The sequence below is a fragment of the Scyliorhinus torazame genome, chromosome 9, assembly GCF_047496885.1.
Source record: "Scyliorhinus torazame isolate Kashiwa2021f chromosome 9, sScyTor2.1, whole genome shotgun sequence".
NCBI lineage: Eukaryota > Metazoa > Chordata > Chondrichthyes > Carcharhiniformes > Scyliorhinidae > Scyliorhinus > Scyliorhinus torazame.
Window position 1 is genome coordinate 14,486,016 of NC_092715.1, and position 16,868 is coordinate 14,502,883.

The 16,868-nt window shown below is 46.7% G+C and overlaps 1 protein-coding gene across 2 annotated transcripts in view; it reads left to right on the plus strand.

Moving 5' to 3' along the window:
- dab2 (DAB adaptor protein 2) overlaps window positions 1-16,868 on the plus strand; it is a 51,846-nt gene that overhangs the window by 6,997 nt on the left and 27,981 nt on the right. The gene's annotated exons all lie outside the window — the stretch shown is intronic.

Below are 16,868 nucleotides of genomic sequence, written 5' to 3' on the forward strand. Positions count from 1 at the left end.
TACCCAAGTCTAGAATCTCAATCCATGGTCCAACTAGCCACTGTCCTTCCATGCTGCACTTCATAATAGTAGGCTTCAATGAAGTTACTGTGGAAAGCCCCTAGTGGCCACATTCCGGTGCCTGTTCAGGGAGGCTGGTACAGGAATTGAATCCATGCTGCTGGCCTTGTTCTGTGTCACAAGCCAGCTGTTTAGCCCACTGCTTAACCAGCCCCTTAACCGCTCGAGAGTGGTAGAAACAAGAACCCTCACAACAAATAAGCATTAGATGAGCACTTGAAACTAAATATCAGAAAATGGGGTTAAAATACTAAGAACAAAGAAAATTACAGCACAGGAACAGACCCTTCGGTCCTCCCCAGCCTATCCCGATCCTTTATCTAAACCTCTTCTCCAAGGATCTACTTCCCTCTGGTTCCCTGCCTGTTCATATCTGTCTTAGCTGTATCTTGAATGATATCATGCCCACCTCTACCACTGGCAAGGTGTTCCAGGCACCCACCACCCTGTGTAATTATATATTTTTTAAAAAACACTTTCCACGCACATCTCCCTTAAACTTTCCCCCTCTCCTTGAAATCATGACCCCTTGTAATTGACACCCCCACTCTTGGAAAAAGCTTGTTGCTATCCACCCTGTCCATACCTCATAATTTTGTAGACCTCGATCAGGTCCCCCCTCAACCTCCGCTTTTCCAACGAAAACAATCCTAATCTACTCAACCTTTCTTCATAGCTAGCACCCTCCATACCAGGCAACATCCTGGTGAACCTCCTCTGCACCCCCTCAAGCATCCACATCCTTCTGGTAATGTGACAACCAGGACTGCACGCGGTATTCCAAATGTGGCCTAACAAGTCCTATACAACTAACATGACCTGCCGACTCTTGTACTCCATACCCTGTCCGATGAAGGCAAGCATGCAGTATGGTCTTCTTGACCACTCTTATCGACCTGCGTTGCCACCTTCAGGGTACAATGGACCTGAACTCCCAGATTCCTCTGCACATCATTTTTCCCCAGGACTCTTCCATTGACCGTATAGTCCGCTCTTGAATTAGATCTTTCAAAATGCATCACCTTGCATTTGCCTGGATTGAACTCCATCTGCCATTTCTCTGCCCAACTCTCCAATCTATCTATATTTTTCTGTATTCTCTGACAGTCCTCCTCGCTATCTGCAACTCCACCAATCTTAGTATCATCTTCAAACTTGCTAATCAGACCACCTATACCTTCGTCCAGATCATTTATGTATATCACAAACAACAGTGGTCCGAGCACAGATCCCTGTGGAACACCACTCGTCACCTTTCTCCATTTTGAGACATCCCTTCCACCACTACTCTCTGTCTCCTGTTGTCCTGCCAGTTCTTTATCCATCTAGCTAGTACACCCTGAACCCCATACAACTTCACTTTTTCCATCAACCTGCCATGGGAAACTTTTATCAAATGCCTTTCTGAAGTCCATGTATGACATCTACAGCCCTTCCCTCATTGTCACTTCCTCAAAGAATTCTATTAGCTTTGTAAGGCATGACCTTCTCTGCACGAAACCATGCTGCCTATCACTGCGTCTATTTTCTTCCAAATATGAATAGATGCTATCCCTCCGTATGTTCCACAACAGTTTGCCTACCACTGACATCCAGCTCGCAGGTCTATAATTCGCTGGATTATCCCTGCTACCCTTCTTAAACCGAGGGACAACATTAGCAATTCTCCAGTCCTCCGGGACCTCGCGTGTGCTCAAGGATGCTGCAAAGATCTGTTAAGGCTCCAGTTATTTTGTCCCTTGCTTCCCTCAGTAACCTGAGATAGATCCCATCTGGGACTTGTCCACCTTATGCCTTTTAGAATACCCAAAACTTCCCCCTTCCTTATGCCAACTTGACCTAGAGTATTTAAACATCCATCCCTAGCCTCAATATCCGTCATGTCCCTCTCCCTCTCCTTGGTGAATACTGATGCAAAGTACTCATTAAGAATCTCACCCATTTCCTCTAACTCCACGCAATTCCCTCTTTTGTCTTTGAATGGGCCAATCTGTCTCTAGTTACCCTCTTGCTCCTTTTGTATATGAATAAAAGGCTTTGGGATTTTCGTTAACCCTGTTCGCCAAAGATATTTCATGACCCTTTTAGCCCTCTTTATTGTGCATTTGTGATTTGTCCTACTTTCCTGATATTCCTCCCAAGCTTCATCAGATTTAAGTCGCCTAGATCTTGTGTATGCTTTTTTTCATCTCAGCTAGTCTTACAATTCCACCTGTCATCCATCGTTCCCTAATTGCCATTTCTATCCCTCATTTTCACAGGGACATGTTTGTATCAACCTTTCCTTAAAAGACACTCTCATTTCAAATGTGGATTTACCCTTAAATAGCTGCTCCCTAACTCCTGCCAAATTGTTATACTTGGCCTTTCCCCAATTTAGCACTGCCTTTAGGACCACTCTCACCTTTGTCCATGAGGTATTCTAAAACTTACGGAATTGTGACTGCTATTCCCAAAGTAATCCCCGACTGAAACTTCAACCACCTGGCTGGGATCGTACCCCAATACCAGGTCCAGTATGGCCCCTTCCCAAGTTGGACTATTTACAGACTGCTCTAAAAAAGACTCTCCTGGATGCTCCTTCAAAATTCTGCTCCATCTACGCCTCCAACACTACGAGTCCCATTCAATGTTGGGGAAGTTAAAATCTCCCATCACGACCACCCTATTGCTCCTACATTTTTCTATAATCTGTCTACATATTTGTACCTCTACTTCACGCTCGCTTTTGGGAGGCCTGTAGTAAAGTCCCAACAATGTTACTGCACCCTTCCTATTTCTTAGCTCTACCCATATTTACTCAGTGCTCAAATCCTCCATCGTGCCCTCCTTAATCACAGCTGTGACATCATCTCTGACCAGTAATCCAACTCCTCCACCCCTTTTACCTCCCTCGCTAACCCTCCTGAAGCATCTGTATCCTGGGATATTTAGTTGCCAGTCTTGCCCTTCCCTCAACCAAGTCTCAGTAATACCAATAACATCATATTCCCAGGTACTAATCCAAGCCCCAAGTAGCCTTACCTGCTACACTTCTCGCATTGAAACAAATGCACCTCAGACCACCTGTCCCTTTGCGTTCATCATCTCTTCCCTGTCTACTCTTCCCCTTAGTCACATTGAGTTTATTATGTAGTACCTTACTGGCTTTAGTTGCTGCCTCTTTACTGACCTCTTTACTTCCTAATCTGGTTCCCATCCCCCTGCCACATCGTTTAAGACTGCCCCAACAGTGTTAGCCAAAGCACCCCCCCTAGGACATTGGTTCCAGTCCTGCCCAGGTGTAGACCATCTGATTTGTAAAGGTCCCACTGCCCTCTGAACCGGTTCCAATGTTCCCTCCCTCCTGCACCAACTCAAGCCACATTCATTCCTGTACCAGCCTCCCTGAACAGGTGTGGAATGTGGCAACTAGGGGCTTTTCACAGTAACTTCATTGAAGCCTACTTGTGACAATAAGCAATTTTCATTTCATTCTGATTCTTGAATTTCTACTGACTCTTGTGGCACTGGTAGCAATCCTGAGATTACTACTGAGGTTCTACTTTTAACTTCTACTTAACTTATCTGCTAACTCCCTAAATTCTGATTGTAGGACCTCATCCCATTTTTTGCCTATATGCACCATGACAACTGGCTGTTCACCCCCTCCCTTCAGTATGTCCTGCAGCTGATCTGAGACACCCCTGACCCATGTACCTGGGAGGCAACATGCCATTTGGGTGTTTTGAGGCCAGCACAGACATGGGCTGAAGGGTCTCTTCTCTGCTGTAAAACTGACCCAGATGGAGGGAATATTTCTACATCCACCACTTGATCATTCTCCCAGGATTATTGTTATGGGCAAGGCCTTTCAGAGCCCCAGTATCATGGCGTTCAACCAACCTCTCCCTTTAATGGATTTGTTGCTTTTCCGAGCACACGGCGTTTTCCCTAGGTGTGGGATTACAATTATGGACATGTGGGTTTTTAAAGAAAACAGTTTATTCCATAACTCCACTTCTTAAATAAACATTGGATCTCTTAACACCCCTTACTTCCAAGATAACTCAGAAAATATTGCAACAGTAATTAACTCTTTAAAATGTTCGTTCAAACTTCCAAGACACTTAAACACCTTTAAACAGTATCACATCAGGTTAAAGGATATATATTCTGTAGAATGGCAGAGATATATTAGCTTGGGTGACTTCAGCTCCAGCACCTTGCTTTCTTCATGCAGCTCTCTGGACACCGACACACCCAAGCTGCTTTCTCCCTTCAAGCAGCTCACAGCAAACCAGAACTTCTCAAGCTGCTGTCTCAAACTGGCTTTCTACTTTTAAACTGCTCACAGCAAAACAGCCAGGCCCTTTTTTTTTTTCCAAACTGCAAAATGGCTTGACTGAGCTGAGCTCCACCCACTCATGACATCGCTGTTTTCTTAAAGGTACATTGCTTAAACATCCAGTTCTTGAAGGCACTCATGACATTATCAATCTCTGTATTCCAGGAATCCGATTTGTGAAATATTGCAACTCATTCTGGGGCACATGTCCTCAAATGTTACACTTGTGGGCCTGGATGTGACCAGGGTACTTGTACAACGGTCACCTCAAGGCCCACTTGTACAACTTCTCTGGTTTGAGGAAAACTGAAATCATAATGCATCATCTTGGGATCTGATTTCCCAAATCTTGTAAAGTATATTTTGAAATTACTATGAAGCATCTACCATGGTGCACATACATCATCTCCATTCAAACCTTAGTGACTGAGCTTGCAATCAATCCTATCACTGCTGAGCTGTACATCACCTTGTCTATATATTGACTAATTTGCATTGAGTTAACCAAAGTTTCTCTTTGGGATAAGGGGGTGAGAAATGTTCTGAATTTCTGACATCGTTGACTCGAGTAGTCCCATTAAATCTGGACCCTCCAGCTCTGGTCATGCAAGACTAAGTTTGTGTAACATCAAATGACCTTCACACTTCAATCCAGTCACATACAACTGATGAGTCAGGATTATAGCTCCACTTGGCATTAGGTGTAGTTAATGCCTCACTCCGGTGGGTGCCCTGTGGAAAGATAAACACCCAAGAGAACACTTGACTTGTAGTATAATCAACACTGTAGGTCTAGCTGAGATTTTTGCTCTTGGTGCCAATTCCATGATGGTGATTAAATACTCCACTCTGTGAATTTAGGCCAAGATTACTGTTGTTGCATCCCAACCTGGCCCTGGAAATTAGTCCAGGAACTGCCCCTTATTGGTTTTAGCTCCAATCACTTAGCTTCAAAGTGGAAATTGTGAGTGGGACTTCTGTATTTTATTAGCACAATAATCCAACTAACTGTGCAGCTGTTTCTTTGGACTTTCTGTGGCTGATTGCTGTGACTGTGCTTCTTTCTGGAACTAAAACTTCAGAATCTGATCCTTTCAACGTGTATCCATCTGCCTGGAGATGAAGGTTTGGCTTGGGGGTTTACTCCACATCCTTCCCATCAGCTGATATTGTTCTTGGGACAGAATAAAGCACTCAACACTTTGGAAATAGCTGAGTGCATCTTGGTATGGTGTTTTTTCTTTCTAATCCGTGAATCTGCTGAGAATGTTGTGGCTCTGCCTCAAGAGCTGCTTTAATGGATATCCAATCGTGGAATGGACCAGAGGCTTGCAGGTTAATAAGGGATCTGGGGTTATGGGGAGAAGGCCGGAGAATGGGGATGAGAAAAATATCAGCCATGATTGAATGGCGGAGCAGACTCGATGGGCCGAGTGGCCTAATTCTGCTTCTGTCTTTTGGATTCACCTCCTGCAAAAAGCTGGATGGACCATCTAAGGGTGAGGAAAGGTTCTGTTTACACAGTGCATTCTCGCTGGTGTCAATGGCTAAGGCAGCATTTATTGTCCATCCCTAATTTTAAAGATAAAGGAGTAGGCCTTCTGCCCTGAGCATTCAACAGTTGGTTTATCCTTCATAACTATGCAATATGCTCCCACAAATTCTTAAATGCCTTGTGATTTGGCTTCCACTGCCTTCTGATCCACCGCTTCATCACCCTGAATGAAAATCTCCATCTGTCCTAAATGGCCTAGCTCTTGTTCGAGACACTCCCCAGCTGCAGGAAACCACTCCCCAGCTGCAGGAAACCACATCCTTGCATTGTTTCAATTAGACCCCCTCCATTCCAGTCAACATATAATGCTAGCTGGCACCATCTCTCCTTGTACAACCGTCCTGCCATCCCAGATCAACTGGTGAACCAACTCCCTCAATGGCAACTAAATCCTTTCTTGGGTAAGATCAAACCTACACATTAGCACACTGGTGACCTCATCAAGGCCCTGTACAGCTGCTGTAATAAATCCTTGCTCCTGTATTAGTGGTCTGCGTTATCCTGGATGTTGTTCAATCTCACCTGATTGCTAACTTGGGAAGAAGGTGAGTTACTCAGTCCTAGTGAGCCTCCTTCTCCAAGGAATTCTTGCAGTGATGGCAGGAGCTGTTGACCTTTAACCCCACCCTCCACACTGGCACACTGCCACCAGTGTTTGAAGCAAGTGTGTAGGTGCTGTGAGGGGAAAAAGAAATGGAGTTGCAGTGAAGATGGTAGGAGGTGGGGTAGAAACACGAGCGGGGACTAGTTGAGCCAAATGGCCCTCTTTTTTTAGCTTCTCTCTTTAGATTGCTTAAAGATTGACAGTGGCAGTGAAGGGATGGTGATAGTGCCCAAGTCATGGGAAGTGACTCTGAACACTTGCCTTCCTGTGTTGAGCGAGCCCTGGCAAGCTGCTGTAGGTGGTACAGGGTGATATCTTGTAATTGTAACTTGCTGGCTCTTGCATGAGAAATGCTTTGTTTTGTCTCCGTTACATGGTTACTCTTGGCTGCACTCCTTTTTTCCTTTCAGTGTCTGTCTCGATTTGGGGGGGGGGGGGGGGGAAGGGGGAAGGAAGGAAGAGAGAATAAGGTTGGCTGTTCTTGGGCAAGTTGATGAAATTGGGCCCTTCAAATACTAGCATTCTTTGCTCAAACTAATTTATACATCAACTAGCCTAGGGTTGTGTGTGGGGTGGCGGAGGGGGGGGGGGGTTATTGCAAAACTGACTGTGCCAGTTGTTTAAAATGACATTTCCTTGTAGTCTTCCTGCCTGGTCTCACCTGAATAATTGTGACCCGTGTGCCTGTCAACATGTTTGAATGAGCAAGCTTTTGTCTGAATAAAAGTATTGAACTGATGCGCTCACCACATTTTTCAGCTTGTGCTGTTGCCGGAGTCATTGTTCTTGTTTGCGTCAACACTGAACATCCAAGGCCCAGTGACCTCTGTCTTGGCATTGACCCCCCCCCCCCCCCCCCCCCCCCCCCCCACCAAATCAACATTCACGGATTATCTTTGTTGCATTCTTGAGAAATGTTTGACTCTCGGAGCTGATGGATCCATACCAGTCCATTCTTTCTTAAATCTGATTTTAAAAACTAAGCATTTGATTTGCTGTGTTTCACTTGGTTAGGACCCTTTCCTGCTCATGTCCACCACATCCTGGGACAATCTATCCAGGAGCTGGACACTGAAGTTGCCATAATCCCAGATGATCGTAGGTTGCTTTCCCTGACGGGGGGAGAGCAAGCCTCTAGGCAAGGTAAAGAAGGTGGGGCTTCATGAATAACCTCGGCCAGTACAGGACTTGAGCATGTGCTGCTGGTTCTGTATCATGAACCAGCTGTCCAAAAACTGACCCCCCCCCTCCATCTTTAACCAGGATTGCACCAAACCTCTTATGAAGAGCACAATGTCCTGTATCCAGAGCACAATGTCCTGTATCCAGCAATGTACTGATGCCCTGAGGCAGAATCTAAGACTAAGTGTTTATCTCATTGTATTACAGGAGGATAGGATCTTCAATGATCAATCTCCCAAAGATGAACAGTTTAATGTGCTCCTTCAGGTTTTCAGCAGCAATTTCAGGTGATTAGTGCAAAAGGGAGCCCCATTCAGTCCATTGTCTGCACCAGCTCACCAAACAACTGCTGCTTTTGCAATTCACTAGTAAATCCGTGCCCTCTTGTATAAGGAACAAGTGGGAACAGCTAGTCTACTCTGCAGCCTCCTTTTTGACCATCTGTCTGTCTCATGGTCTCCAAGGAGTCCCAACCTCTCCAATCTAACCTTGTATAACTGGAACCATTCTGGTAAACATTTTTACCTGTGTTCACACCATCCTTCTACATCTACAGTGTGGTGTCCAGAACTAATGAAATGAAAATCGCTTATTGTCACGAGTAGGCTTCAAATGAAGTTACTGTGACAAGCCCCTAGTCGCCACATTCCGGTGCCTGTTTGGGGAGGCTGGTATGGGAATTGAACCGCGCTGCTGGCCTACCTTGGTCTGCTTTCAAAGCCAACTGTTTAGCCCTGTGCTAAACAGCCCCTATGTACCATATTCCAGCAGGTTCAGCATAACTTCCACCCTCTCCACCTGCCCTGTTGCCTTCAACCTCTGCACAATTCTAAGCCACATTTATATTGTTTCCACCAAAATGCATGTTCTTTCTTGGCATATGAACCCTATCGACTAGTCTGCGCTGCCCTCAACTGTGCATCCAGCTTGCATACTTCCCAAATCCACACCTGGTGAACACAGTTCAAACCTTCCTCCTGCCCCCAAAAATATCCATTGGCTTCTAGTTTTTGTAACCACATGCTGTTGTCCCTTTGAACTTCAGTCCATTGTGGCATTGAATGCCTGCTGACCACATTAACATCACCCTTTAGCAACCCTCCCTGTTGCCTCAGTTAGCTGAACACTTGCCTTTGAAATCCATGGATTTGCCCAGCAGAGGTGCACACTGCCCATAACGTGGACTGAGCCGTATTCCCGTGTCCCCAAGTGTAGAGTTTATAATGTATAGATATGATTAAATGTATTTAACCTTTATTTATGGGTTATCACTGAATTAAGCCCCTTCCCAGGTGTAGTTTCCATGGTAATCAGCATTCTTTTCCTGATGCTTGAGATTCTGTAATACAAAATTTTCCCCACCCCAAGGTTTTCTCCCTCCCAGCTGGGCAGCAGACGCTGTGGGGAACCTCACAATTTCCCTCACAGACCTTTCACTTGGTGCCTCACTGTGACCTCTTCACTTGTGACCTGCCTAGATTCTGTTTTGATTTAATACTAGCTGACTCTAGAACGGTACAGTGTGCAGTCCAATGCTTTGCAAATCTAGAGGAGGAACTTTGGATGTTGGGATTGGCTTGACCATGTGGCTTCTCACCACGGGCTGCCAGGAGTTCCAGCATTTTGTATTTGACTCCAGATGCTGAGCAGCTTTGATAAACTTGTATTGAATGTTATGGACACCCAACTGGTCTGAGTAATTTGGTTTTGAGTGGGCCCGGGGCTCTTGCCTGAGATTTTATATTTGAGCCTACTCTGTTCAATGATTAGATCTCATCTTGTACATGCCCTCGTGGGATTGGAGAAGGTGGGCAGATTTCCACTTGCCAATGTAGAGGGTTCCATCTCTGCTACTCCACTACTGGGCCGATATCTGGGGTTTGAGTATCTGTGTCTCTCTCCAGCTGGCACTGAAACTTCAGAGGCCAGGGGATGCCGCACTGGGACACCTCCACGGAAGAGATCACTGAATCAAGCCTGCCGTTTATCCCTAACCGGAAGCCTGAGGCTTATATCACACAGATATCCAGACCCCCACCAATGCCCAGGTGATTCTCTCTCTTGCCGGTGGTGCAACACCCACCCGGTTCCTACTTCGCTGGAGTAGCTTTCCCAAGAGAGAGAATAGGACACTGCTGTTTATTACCTAACCAGCAGCCTGTCCTGAGTGAATCGTTCAAGATGACCCTAGATTCTCGAACCCGGAATTAAGGTGAGGAATATCTTAACAATGACTTGGTCAGAGATCGCTGGTGAGAGATTGAAGAATTTAAACGACTCCAATTATCAGCAAATCAAGGTTTATTGCAAAACCCAGGTCAAAATCATCAAACAGAAGAAATTATAATAAAATCTTAAACTCTAACACAAACTAAGTCTATTCAGAAAGTACTATAACGGACACAACGTAAAATCTTATTGTTACACAGTTTTAGCAATGACACAGAACACAAATCAAGTCCCCTTCCCCAAAGCCTCAACCACTATCAAGGTCAAGGGAGTTTCGCAAGCTGCTGCAGGGTACTTACGGTCACAGGCTGCAGGAGGTCAAGTCGAAGGTGGAGAGGTCAAGCCAAGAGGCCCTCAATCGAAACACAGCCCCTTTTTATATCCGTTTTACCTGGCTTTTTCCTGTGTTCAGCCAGCCCCTTTTGCATTTAATCCATAAGGTTTAAAGTTCCCGCTGGTCCTGCCCCCTTTGAGCCGGTCAGACCTGTCAAGATAGGAGTACCTCCCCTAGGTCCGCCTCCAGTCTGCTTTTTGAGATAACGAGGTTGAGCTCCCTTGTGAAGATTTTCAAAGTCTTCCATCTGCTCTGGAGATCGCTGCTATGTTGATGGGGTGTTGATTGGATTCTGCTCTGGTGGAGGCAAAGTCATTTACATCTGCATGGGGCTATGACCATCCCATTGTCCTGCTTGCAGACAGGCCCCTTACAGCATTACCATTCCCCTTTGTCTCTGTTTTTAATCTTATCTAGTTGTCTGGCTCCTTCTTCCTTGTAGCTCCTGGGGGGGGGGGTTTGTAAATACCTATGCCCCTACTCAGCTCAGCGGAGCAAGCCTGCTGGGAAATTTGGTTACGTTCCTTTGGCTGAAAAGTGTCCAGTTTAGTCTCTGGGTTTTATTCTTGGGCAGTCCAAAAAGGGCCGAATTGCCCGAAAACCTTACACCAAGGAGATTTGAACATTATTTGAAGGGAGTGGATGTGGGAGGAATATGCTTGTCCTGGTTTATTTTAAATGAGTGAGAAAAAGGGATGGGTTTGAAGCTGGGGAGGCTCCTGAAACAAGCGAGCTAAGATTCCAGTACAGCCTTTTAATATCACCATGACTGGATTGTCATCAGGTCTGGCACCAAAAGAGCTATTTAAAATGGACTTTAATTGTTCTAAACTGTCCAATAAGATTGTGGGCTTGATGCAAGTATGCAGACTATCCTCTGGACATCATTCTCTAGGAATAGTTTCCAAAAATTACTGATGCTATTTAAGATTTTAAGCAACTGGGCTCTTGGTGTCAATTACCTAGATCCATTAGTGCAGACTGCAGTGTCTGCCAATTGATGTAATGGGGACATCAAAGGACCACTTGAAATGAAATGAAAATCACATTGTCACAAGTAGGCTTCAAATGAAGTTACTGTGAAAAGCCCCTAGTCGCCACATTCTGGCACCTGTTTGGGTAGGCTGGTACGGGAATCGAACCATGCTGCTTGCCTGCCCTGGTTTGCTTTAAAAGCCAGCGATTTAGCCCAGTGTGCTAAACCAGCCCTTAACTGGGCACCCTGTATAATGATGCTACTCTGGATGCCATGTCTTGGATGAAGAGAATGTGGGTGTCACTGAGCCCAACATTTATTGCCCTTGGTGGTGAGCTGCTATAGTCCTGATGATCTGGGCAGACTGCATGGAGGCATAATGGTTAGCACTGCTGCCCAGTTTCAATCCCAGCTCCAAGTCACTGTCCATGTGGAGTTTCTACTTTCTCCACTTTCTCCATGTCTGTGTGGGTTTAACCCCCACAACCCAAGATGTGCAGGGTAGGTTAGGCCATGCTAAATTGCCCCTTAATTGGAAATGTGATATTTGGACTTGGCAGGGGAATGTCCTAACTCTGGTACATGGGACTTGTGTCCATCTCTAGTTTACTTGGTCCACACAAATAGGGACTGGGTGTGTAGATGTATGTATTTGTATTCTCAGGAGCTGCTGAGGTCTCAAACCAGGGAAGTTGACAAACTCTTACACCCAATTTATTAATCTCTCCCTGCTGGCGACGTAGTGGTATTGTCACTGAATGTGACCTCGCGTAATGGTCTGGGCATCCAGGTTCAAATCCTGCCACTGCAGATGGTAATTTGAATTCAATAAGATCCTTCAGGGAACAACTGTCACCCTTACTTGTCCGGCCTATATGAGTCCAGACCCACAGCAATGTGACTCATTGCCCCCTCCAGGGCAATGGCAGCCTGTGACGCCCATGGCCTGGATGGGTCTCCGGGCAAGTCCAATCCCTGGAGCTGAGAATCAGGATTGCAACTGCTCCTGCTGCACACTGACCACAGTAACTGCATTCCACATCTATTCAATCCACTCTCCTAATTGGTAGCCATATGACACCAAGCTGCTAACGAGTAAATTGCCCATTGCCATTTGATGGGTGCCCACCTGGATACAGTTCCTGTAAATAAAATATTAATCCAGGAGTTAAATCAAATTGCCTAAACACACTTAACAATCCTTCAGTGACCTTGACTTGGAACTAGAGTTACTGCATTTTGTGGCCCAGTACAGCCACCATGACTCTTACAATAGAATCCCTACAGGTCACTGAAAGGGGCAACATGGGTGGAGAAGGTAGTCAAGAAGGCATACAGCGTGCTTGCCTTTGGCCAGGGCATTGAGTATAAGAATTGGCAAGTCATGTTGCAGCTGTATAGAATAGTTAGGCCACACTTGGAGTACGGTATTCAATTCTGGTTGCCCCACAATGAAATGAAATCGCTTATTGTCACAAGTAGGCTTCAATGAAGTTACTGTGAAAAGCCCCTAGTCGCCACATTCCACTACCTGTTCGGGGAGGCTGGTACAGGAATTTAACCGTGCTGTTGGCCTGCTTTAAAAGCCAGCTATTTAGCCCAGCGAGCTAAACCATCTCGCTCTGTCTGGTAGCTAAACCAGCTACCAGAAGGATGTGGAGGCTTTAGAGGGTGCAGAAGAGATTTACCAGAATGTTGCCTGGTATGGAGGGCATTAGCTATGAGGAGCGGTTGCATAAACTCGGTTTGTTCTCACTGGAACGAAGGAGGTTGAGGGAGACCTTGTAGAGGTATACAAAATTGAGGGGCATAGACAGTGGATAGTCAGAGGCTTTTCCCCAGGGTAGAGGGGTTAATTACTAGGGGGCATAGGTTTAAGGGGTAAGGTTTAGAGGAGATGTGCGAGGCAATTTTTTTTTTTAATATACACCAGGTAGTGGGTGCCTGGAACTCTCTACCGGAGAAGGTGGTGGAAGCAGGGACGATAGTGACATTTAAGGGGCATCTTGACAAATACATGAATAGGATGGGAAGAGAGGGATACGGACCCAGGAAGTGTAGAAGATTGTAGTTTAGTCGGGCAGCATGGTCTGCACGGGCTTGGAGGGCCGAAGGGCCTGTTCCTGTGCTGTACATTTCTTCTTTGTAATACAGGAGGGAAGCTATTCAGCCCATAGTCTGCACAAACTCTCCAGATCCCTCACCCCCTCACAATCTTTGGATACAGGGGGTAATTTAGCATGGCCAATCCACTCCTCCCAGATGGACTGCTGCAGTTCAAGGTGGCTTACCACCTGCAGAGTAATTATAGAATGGGCAATTGGCCTAATCAGATGTTTACATTCTTGGTGGCTGTGTCTCTGCCAGGGACCCCAGTCACATTGGGCAGCAGTGCTGTCTCTGTGCCAGGGACCCCAGTCACATTGGGCAGGGCAGTGCTGTCTGTGCCAGGGACCCCAGTCACATTGGGCAGTGCTGTCTGTGCCAGGGACCCCAGTCACATTGGGCAGTGCTGTCTGTGCCAGGGACCCCAGTCACATTGGGCAGTGCTGTCTGTGCCAGGGACCCCAGTCACATTGGGCAGTGCTGTCTGTGCCAGGGACCCCAGTCACATTGGGCAGTGCTGTCTGTGCCAGGGACCCCAGTCACATTGGGCAGTGCTGTCTGTGCCAGGGACCCCAGTCACATTGGGCAGGGCAGTGCTGTCTGTGCCAGGGACCCCAGTCACATTGGGCAGCAGTGCTGTCTCTGTGCCAGGGACCCCAGTCACATTGGGCAGGGCAGTGCTGTCTCTGTGTCAGGGACCCCAGTCACATTGGGCAGCAATGCTGTCTCTGTGCCAGGAACCCCAGTCTCTTTGGGCAGGGCAGTGCTGTCTGTGCCAGGGACCCCCGTCACATTGGGCAGCAGTGCTGTCTCTGTGCCAGGGACCCCAGTCACATTGGGCAGCAGTGCTGTCTCTGTGCCAGGGACCACAGTCACATTGGGCAGCAGTGCTGTCTCTGTGCCAGGGACCCCAGTCACATTGGGCAGGGCAGTGCTGTCTGTGCCAGGGACCCCAGTCACATTGGGCAGCAGTGCTGTCTCTGTGCCAGGAACCCCAGTCACTTTGGGCAGGGCAGTGCTGTCTGTGCCAGGGACCCCAGTCGGATTGGGCAGCAGTACTGTCTCTGTGCCAGGGACCCAAGTTCAATTCCAGTCTTTGGTAGCTGGCTACGTGGGTGTTTGCACTTCGTGTCTGCATGGGGGTTCCACCAGGTGCTCTGGTTTCCTCCCATGTCCAAAGATGTGGTGATTGGGTGGATTGGCCATGATCAATTGCCCCTTGGTTTCCAACAGTTGGGTAGGGATGTGAGGGGGTGGACCTAGGGTTGGTGCAGTAATAACTTGTCCTTCCACTCGGGTGGTGAGCAAATGCTGCCTTCTGGAGGGGAGTTGGGAGGCTCTGCACCATCTGAGGGGGAGAAGTGGATGGTGTGTAACTTCTAGCTTCTGGCTCTTGTCCTGAACGTCTTAAGCGTTATGTTGCAAACCAACAGTTGGTCTAGTCTTATTATCACTGCCCTGCAGTAACATCTGTGTTGATCAGAAAGATGCAATAAATCAATGGCTTGGATGCAATGAAGGTAACCGGTTGGTTGGGCTGCACTGGCCCATTTAGCACCATGTGAGTGACACCTCGAACAGAACAATAGGACCACCTCCAGCTGCATCGGGTCGAGGTCTTCCTAATGTTTCTCAAAGGAGACCATTCAGCACCTTGGCTCAGCCATTCGAATGATAATTGTGGCTGATCCAATGGTGAACGTGCTCCATATCCCATTATCCATGGGTTGACTTCCAGTCTATCTTGTAGTAATGAACAACTAGCAGAAATGTTGTGGGTTTTTACCCTATGCCAGGAAGCCATTCTTCCATATTGGATGCACCACCAAGGACAGTCTGGTTTTTAATTCATTCATGGAATGTGGGGGTTCTTGTCTGTCCCATTATTACCCTTGAGTGGCAGTGAACCACTGCAGTCCCTGACTCTGTCGGTCCACCCCCACTGCTGTTGGGGAGTTCTAGGATTTTGACGCAGTGACAGTGAAGGAATGGCAATTCCAGTTGTCATCAGGATGGTTAGTGACTTGAGGGAATGTTCAGGTGTTGCATGTTTCTGCTGTCCCCAACCCTTCTCCTCTGTGCTTTACCTTTTTTGTTTTATTGGCAGCCCTTTCTGATCAGCTGATTTGAATGCTGTCATATTCTTCACTATAGACACTACTTCAACACCTGTCAGTGCAATTCCCTGGTGTCTCTTCTCCCCCACCCCCAGTGCAGTATAGTGATTTGCTAATCTTAAAGCACACACAATAATACTGGACTTTTGGTTGTAGAGTGCACGCTATTCTGAATTTGGGGGAGGGACTAACTGCAAATACTTGGGCTCCATGCTGTATTTATCCAGTCTGCCTGGAACAAGGTGGATTTTTCGTTCACAGTTAATATATAACCAATGTTACTGGGGTAACTGAGTTGCTGTGGACTTGACCCTCTGGTCTGGTGCTTTTTAGGATCAGTCTGTTCAAACCTGTCCAACCAGAGGTTTCTAAATAAAGAACCAGTGTCACTGTTAGAAATAGAATTGTTCTTTGGTGTCAGCATCCCTAGAAATGCCCAACTTCTCCCACAATTCGCTGGATGTTGCCTGGTATGGAGGGTGCTAGCTATGAAGAAAGGTTGAGTAGATTAGGATTGTTTTTGTTGGAAAGGCGGAGGTTGAGGGGGGGACCTGATTGAGGTCTACAAAATTGAGGTATGAACAGGGTGGTTAGCAACAAGCTCGTTCCAAGAGTGGGGGTGTCAATTACAACGTCACAATTTCAAGGTGAGAGGGGGACAGTTTTTAAGGGAGATGTGCGTAGAAAGGTTTTTGTGCAGAGGGTGGTTGGGTGCCTGGAATGATTTGCCAGCAGAGGTGGGCACGATAGCAGCATTTAAGATGCATCTAGGCAGATATATGAATGGGTGGGGAACAGGGGGAAGTAGATCCTTGGAAAATAGAAGACCAGTTTAGATAAAGGATCTGGATCGGTGCAGGCTGGGAGGGCCGAAGGGCCTGTTCCTGTGCTGTAATGTTCTTTGTTCTAACCCCTGATCAATCTACTTTGCTCAATAGCTTAAATGGACCGGCCCTAACTATCTTTTCCAATCCTCGGCCTCATCAATGACCTTCCTTCAGGTCAGAAGTGTCCAAATGCAGCAAGTCTAGGACCATATCCAGGCTTGGGCTGATGTGACACAACAAATGACTCCCTAAGAGAATTTAACCTTGCCCCAATGATATTAAAATTACTGCCACATACATGCCTGGGTCCAGGTCAAAGCAGCCTTCTTGATAGCTATTCCTTCCACAGAACATTCTCCTCCACCACTGCACAGTAACAGCCATGTGTACTTGGGGGTTCCTTGAGCAGCACTCTAAACCTGTGACTACCATCTAAAGGATGCACAGCATTGACATGGAAATATATTGCTGGGCCAATCCCTCCCTAACTCCAAAGTGGGTATACCTACAGTGGTTCAAGAAGGCAACTCTGAAATGGGCAATAAATGCTG